The sequence below is a fragment of the Medicago truncatula genome, chromosome 3 (assembly GCF_003473485.1).
Source record: "Medicago truncatula cultivar Jemalong A17 chromosome 3, MtrunA17r5.0-ANR, whole genome shotgun sequence".
In the NCBI taxonomy this organism is placed as follows: Eukaryota; Viridiplantae; Streptophyta; class Magnoliopsida; order Fabales; family Fabaceae; genus Medicago; species Medicago truncatula.
In genome coordinates this window covers 42,628,877-42,635,618 of record NC_053044.1, presented here as the reverse complement: position 1 = coordinate 42,635,618, position 6,742 = coordinate 42,628,877, and positions in this window count along the sequence as shown.

The following is a 6,742-nucleotide window of genomic DNA, read 5'->3' as shown; positions in this document are numbered from 1 at the left end:
TAGTATTTGTTGAAAAGCCTCAATCTTTTTATGAAAAATTAAAGTTTGTTCGGCGTATTCTAAATGAATTTTTTTTAAAGAAATCTTTAAAAACCACAAAACAATATTATAATGGATTATTAAGAGGGATCGTTAATTGATTCCTCAATTAATATGTTCCTTAATTCAGATAGGTAATTGAATATGGTTCTTTAAAACCATAAAACAATAATGAATGACTACTTCTTTAAAAAAATAATAATGAATAATTACTTTTTTTTTTGTTACAATGAATAATTACTTAATAAGACATTATATGCACCTATTTTCAAAAATTAAAAATCATTTAGTAAATGATTATTATATTGTCTCGAGTTGGTAGAGACATTGCATAATATACCTTAAACATTCCATTTATTCTCTGAAAAATATTCAAGAGATAAAAGAGTGATGATTTTGTGCAATGTAGGGAAGACCTTAGAGATAAAAGAGCTCTCACAAATATATTTATATTTACATATCTTTAAGATACTAGCAGGGCTTGAAACTCGGAATCTCTATATTCAAGGTTTGTTGTTTTACTACTAGACTAAACCCTTAGAGTTGGAAAATTGCAATAAACCAAAAAATGGATTTTTATTTCAAATTAATCATGGAAAACGAAATATCCCTTATACCTAAAACATCTTTCATCTTGATTTTTTACTTAAAAAAAATTAATGGTTTAATTATTCTTGCTGATTGGCATCACTTCGTAAAACTTATTTTCAAAAAGTTGTTGGTAACTTTATGGTTTTTTTTTTAAGGAATTGAAAAAATGACACTACATGTTGAACCAAAACCTTAAGTCATCAGATATATCAGTCATCTCATTTATATTTTGTTCAACACATACTTTTGCATTTAACATAGAACTTTAACTCACACTTGACATATTAAAATCTCTCCCTTAAGTGTGAGACTCTCTGCGGCTACGATATAGAGACATAGCCAAATAAGGCAAGAAGGAAGCACAACATAGCCAAATAACCATATCAGACTAAGAGAAACTGGACAAGTGAGATTAACATCACAACTTCATCCAAATTCCAAAGGCATTTGATATAAAGGTCGCCTTACTTATATATTTTCCACTCTCTAATATTGCATCAAAGCTAGAACTTTAATTGATATAAAAAATATTAACATCTCTTTCTTTACGTGTCAGACTCTCCGCATTAGTGATTTATTAACACAGCCAAATAAAATTAGATGAAGTCATTTCATAGTAAAAAAGGCCGTTGATGGTGATTTAATGGATGAAGGTTTATGTTCTTTAAGTTCATGAGAAGTTAGAAAATAAATTAGAAAAGGAAAGAAGATAAAAAATAATTTGAACATAAGAGAAACAATAAGAGGAACATATGTACTATGTTTTATCGGTGAGAGTATATAATAGTTTGAGTTATCGGTAATTATATGGTTTTGTTGAAGAAGTTTAATATTTTTGGGCTATTATTACCAAAAAGTATGACTTCATTAAAAAAAACATCGCATCATTTTAAAATATCTAATAAACATGTATTTTGTAAAGTCATCATAACTCATTTGTATTTTCCATTGTCACACCCCCCAAAGACTAGACGTAAAGGAATTTGAAATAGTAGAGGCTGAATACAAAAATATAATGAAAGGTAATGACATCCAACAACAAAGCTTTACAGAAAAAAGGTTAATTAAATAAATATTCCATATAAATATGGTTTTTTAGTCCCTAGAAATAAATCACATTTTTAATCGTTGTAACATTTTACTTTGAACTTTTTATGGACCAAAATTGTTGACGGAAAATTTTATAGGGACTAAAAATGCTGACGGAAAAATTTTACAAGGACCAAAATGTGCGATTTATTTTGGCAGGAATTAAAAATGAAATTCTTGATATTTATAAAGACATTTTATTTAATTTACTCTACAAAAAATAGCAAATGACATCCAAACACAGACAAAATAGTTCATCATAATGTTGAGTCTACAAAGGAAGCCTACAATCGGTTGAAATATTATATTATGTTAATAGCAATCACACAAGTGAGACTGACACCACATATGCACTTAAAATGTCTAATAGAGTAGTGCTATCAACACTCTCTTTTGAATACTCTCTCCAATACCCTCTCTCTTATTGATTTAAATCATTGCAGATCTACACTTTGGAAATAGAACTCGCATAAAGTGGTGAGACATACATTAATGGCTTAAATATGATTTTCGTCCCTGTAAAAAAAAAGTTTGAAAAACATCCCTATAATTTTTTTTTGTTTGAAAAAGGTCCCTGGCCCCACATTTTTAATGATATGGCATGGGTTTGCCACGTGGCAGTTGCGGACTGTGCAACTTCTGCCATGTGGCGCTGACGTGGCAGTCCACGTAATTAAAAAATTAAAATTATTTTTAAAAATTAAAAAAATATGAAAATAAATTCAAAAATCTTTAAAAAAATTCGAAAAAAAAAACTGTTAAAATTAAATTTTCGACCATTAATTTTTTTTAATTTGAAAATTATATTTTTTTCTTCATATTTTAAAAAATCATTTCATTTTTTTTCGAAAATTTATTTTCAGAAATTTCAGATTCTATAATTTAAAAAATATATTTTTTTTTTAAAATTATATGATAAAAATAATTTCAGAAAATTATTTTAATATTTTTAAATTTTTTTCAGATTTTTATTTTTATTTTTATATTTTTAAATTTTAAAAACAATTTTTAGAATTTAAAAATTATTTTTAAAAAATTAATATTATGTGGCATGCCACGTGGCATAAGTTGCACAGTCAGCAACTGCCACGTGGCAAAAACCATGCCACTTCAACGTTTTAGTGGGGTCAAGGACTTTTTCAAACAAAAAAAGATTTACAGAGATGTTTTTCAAACTTTTTTTTTACAGGGACGAAAATCATATTTAAGCCTACATTGATTTCTTCAAATAAAATAGTGAGTGCTAAAGAGAGTGTGCAAAAGTGAGTGTTACTAACATTCAACATTTATTTTGTCAACTGAGCATAACACATCTACAATTTTATAATCTTAAAATAATAAAGATTGACTAAAAAATAGCATAAAACCGAATGTCATCCAAAAACAAAAATTTTAGATAAAAAAATTAAACAAAGGACATCTAAAAGACTAAAACTAACAAAATAGTTTATCACAATGTTACTTTCAGGGGAGTATAAACTGAGTTGAACAATCACATTACATTAAGAGAACCCATAAAAGAGAAAAGAACACCACATGTTCATTTATAACCTTAAAGCATTATGTATATGAGTCATCTCACTTATATTTTTCTTACCACCTACTCACTCATATATGACAAATTAACTTCTCTCTTAAATGTGAGACTCTCTACATCTGTAATCTGGTAACATAACCAAATAAAGTCATATTGAGTCACAACATGATTAAAAAGATAGATCGACAGTAATTTTATGAAGTGATGTTTCTATTCCTCTTATTCATGAGTATAAAGAAATTAAACCAGAAAAAAATAAGATGAAAAAGATATTTTAACTTGAGAGAAATGGTTAGGAAAAAACTAAGGAGTGGGTGCTTTGACCGTGAGAGTATATGAAATATTGTTCGTTGCCGGTAATTTTGTGGGTTTGTTGAAGAATTTGGAATAATTAATATACCACAAATTAGACTCAATTAAAAAATTGCAACACCAATTTAAAATTTCAAATAAGCATGTATTTTGTCAACTTAGCAAAACACAAATGCATTTTTCCAGTGTGAAGTTCTACCAAAGACCAAAAGTAAAAGAATTTGAAATAAGGGAGGTTGAATAAAAAAATAGCATGAAAACGAATGATTTCCAATAACTAAAATTAAAAATACAAAAATTAAATAAATGAGATCGAAAAGCTAACAAAACAATTCATCTTAATTTCGAGACTTCTAAGGGATCCTACCTTGAGCTTTATCGCCACATTAGACTAAGAGACGATACACAAGTGAAATTGATATCATTTCATCTCGCTTATATGTTGTCCAAAACTTACCCTTCCATCCAATATAAACTTTAAACCCACACTTGACACATTTATACCTCTTATTCAAATTTGCAACTCTCTGTGTCCATAATTATGTGATATAGTCAAATAAGATCAAAGGAAGATGCAATATGTTTAAAAAAGTTCGTTTGTGATGGTTTCATTGCAAGAGGTCTATGTTCCTTTCTTACATTAGAAGGGGGGAAAGGAAATTAGATGGAAAAACAAGGATAACAAAAAAGAATTTGAATATGAGAGAAGCTAAATGAAAAAAAATAAGTATTGTGTGTTTTGTTTGTGAGAGTATAGAAAATAGCGTGAGTTGATAAATCTACGAGTTTGTTGAAGAAGTTGGAGATTTTTGAATAATTATTTTACCAAAAAAATTAGATTCAATTAAAAAACGCTACATAATTTTAAATATGTAATAAACATGTATTTATCAACCCAGCATAACACATCTTCAATTTTTCATTATCATTTGTCACCATTAACCAAAAGAAAATAGCATCCAAAAATCACAAGAAAGAGAATAGCATCCAAAAATTAAAATTTAAAATTGAAAAATTAAATACTTAATTGCAGTTTTAGTCCCCTATTTTCAGTAACTCTTGAAATTGGTCCGTTCGTTTTTAAATCATTCAATTTTGGTCTCTTTCTCCTATTTTAAGACTAAAAAACAGTGATGGACATATTTTAAATGACATGACATACAATCTAATGATGTAAAATGATCAATACCAATGTAATTATCTGAAAACTCTCTATAAGTTTCAATTTTAACATGACATATCACCATCTTTAAGTTTAAAAATCTAAAAGAGGGACTAAAACTAGGTGATTCTGAAATGGAGGGACAAATTATCTGAGTGAGTGAAAGTGGGATGACCAAAGCTACAATTAAGCCAAAATTAAACAAATGGACTTCCGAAAACTAAAAAAAACAGTACATCTTAATGTTGTGAGTTTTGGGGGATCCTATATTGAGTTTGATCATCACGTTAGATTAAAAGAAACCACACAAGTGAGTTTGGCACCACATCTTCACCCTAAACCTTAAGTCATTAATATATGGGTTATATCACTTATATGTTGTTCAACATCTATTATTGCATCCAATATAGAACTTTAAATCACACTTGACACGTTAACCTCTTTCTCTCAAGTATGGGACTCTCTGCATCTCTATAATCTACCACCAAGAACTACTATTGTTTCCCCCACAAAATTGAACCAAACTGTGGTATTGTCGTTGGAGCGTACAGGAGAGACAACACTGGTGTGGATTGACTCATTGAACACAAAGCGACCATACAAATGTGCATGATGCCATATCTTCACTTAATATATTAAATTTGGTGAAAGTCTAGCCGTGCTTGGCACGGGTTTCCATACTAGTACTTGTAAAATTCTTTTCCTTTACACGGTTATACTACACACTCAATATTGTTATGAGAAATGTTAGCGAGTGCTCCCGGAGCACTCTTTAAGACCCTTAAATCAAAATATTTGACTTTTTTTTTTTTTGAGAAAATATTTGACTTTTTTTTATAAAACATCTTTAGAAATCTTTAAAGAGTATTCCGGGACACTCGTTAAAAAGACCCGTTTGTTATTTATAATTTTTGTATAACCATGTTAAAAAAGTTAATATACGGTTTTGTGTAGCAAAAACATTTTAAATTTGGATTACATTCATGTAAAAATCAAACACCGTATTTTGTATTAAAATTTTGTATAAATTTTAATACACATGGTTGTTTTGAATTTAACATATTTTATTTGTATTCATAGGTAATGAAAATAAACATAATTTTTTTATATCACCGTATTTTGATCGCTTTAATTCTAATTTTTTGTAACCGTTTGCAAATTTAAGGTGGAAATTAAGAGAAGATATCATATACTACATTAATTGCTATCAATTGTTGTATCATGGTTACATATGATTTTTTTTTAGAGGACATAAGAAATTTCTTTAACATTTAAAAACAGTGGAAATTAAGAGAGGATATCATATGATACCATTTGATCACATTACGAAATATTAATTCTTGTATCATCAATTGCTTTGACATTCCACACTAAAGTGTTTGTAAATTTTTTGTAACCATTTCATGATTTAATTAATGCATATGCCATTGTAGCAAGCCACAGTTCACGTATAAAAGATTGCTATAGTTTGGGTGATTTGGCAAGAATTAATTGTTGTATCATCAAACATTCCACACTAAAGTGTTTGTATTTTGTTTGTAACCATTTCATGATTTAATTAATGCATATGCTACTGTAGCACACCATAATTGGTGATTTGGCAAGAAAGAAATGATAGAATCTTTAATAATAAAGCAAAATCTATGTCTAATTTATTGGATAAGGTCAAATATTTATCGATGTGGTGACTGAAGAAAAATATTGTAAATGTTTCTATTGAGTTATTTGGATGATGACGGAGTCCTTTAGATTGCTAGGATGTTGGTTAGATGTTTTTATTTTGCTTCTTCTTTTTGGTGAAATGTTGTATTTGAACTTTGTTGATCTTCCTTGACACACCTTATGTCATTTGATATAAGTTTCATTTTGCCTTCTTAAAAAAAAAAAGTTAATGTGTATACTAAATCAATTGATATTTCGTCTAACCAAGTCACACACACAGCTTTCATTAGAGACTTATGTATTGAACAGATTGAAGTCAATTGTGTAATGATTCAACGAACAACATTCAA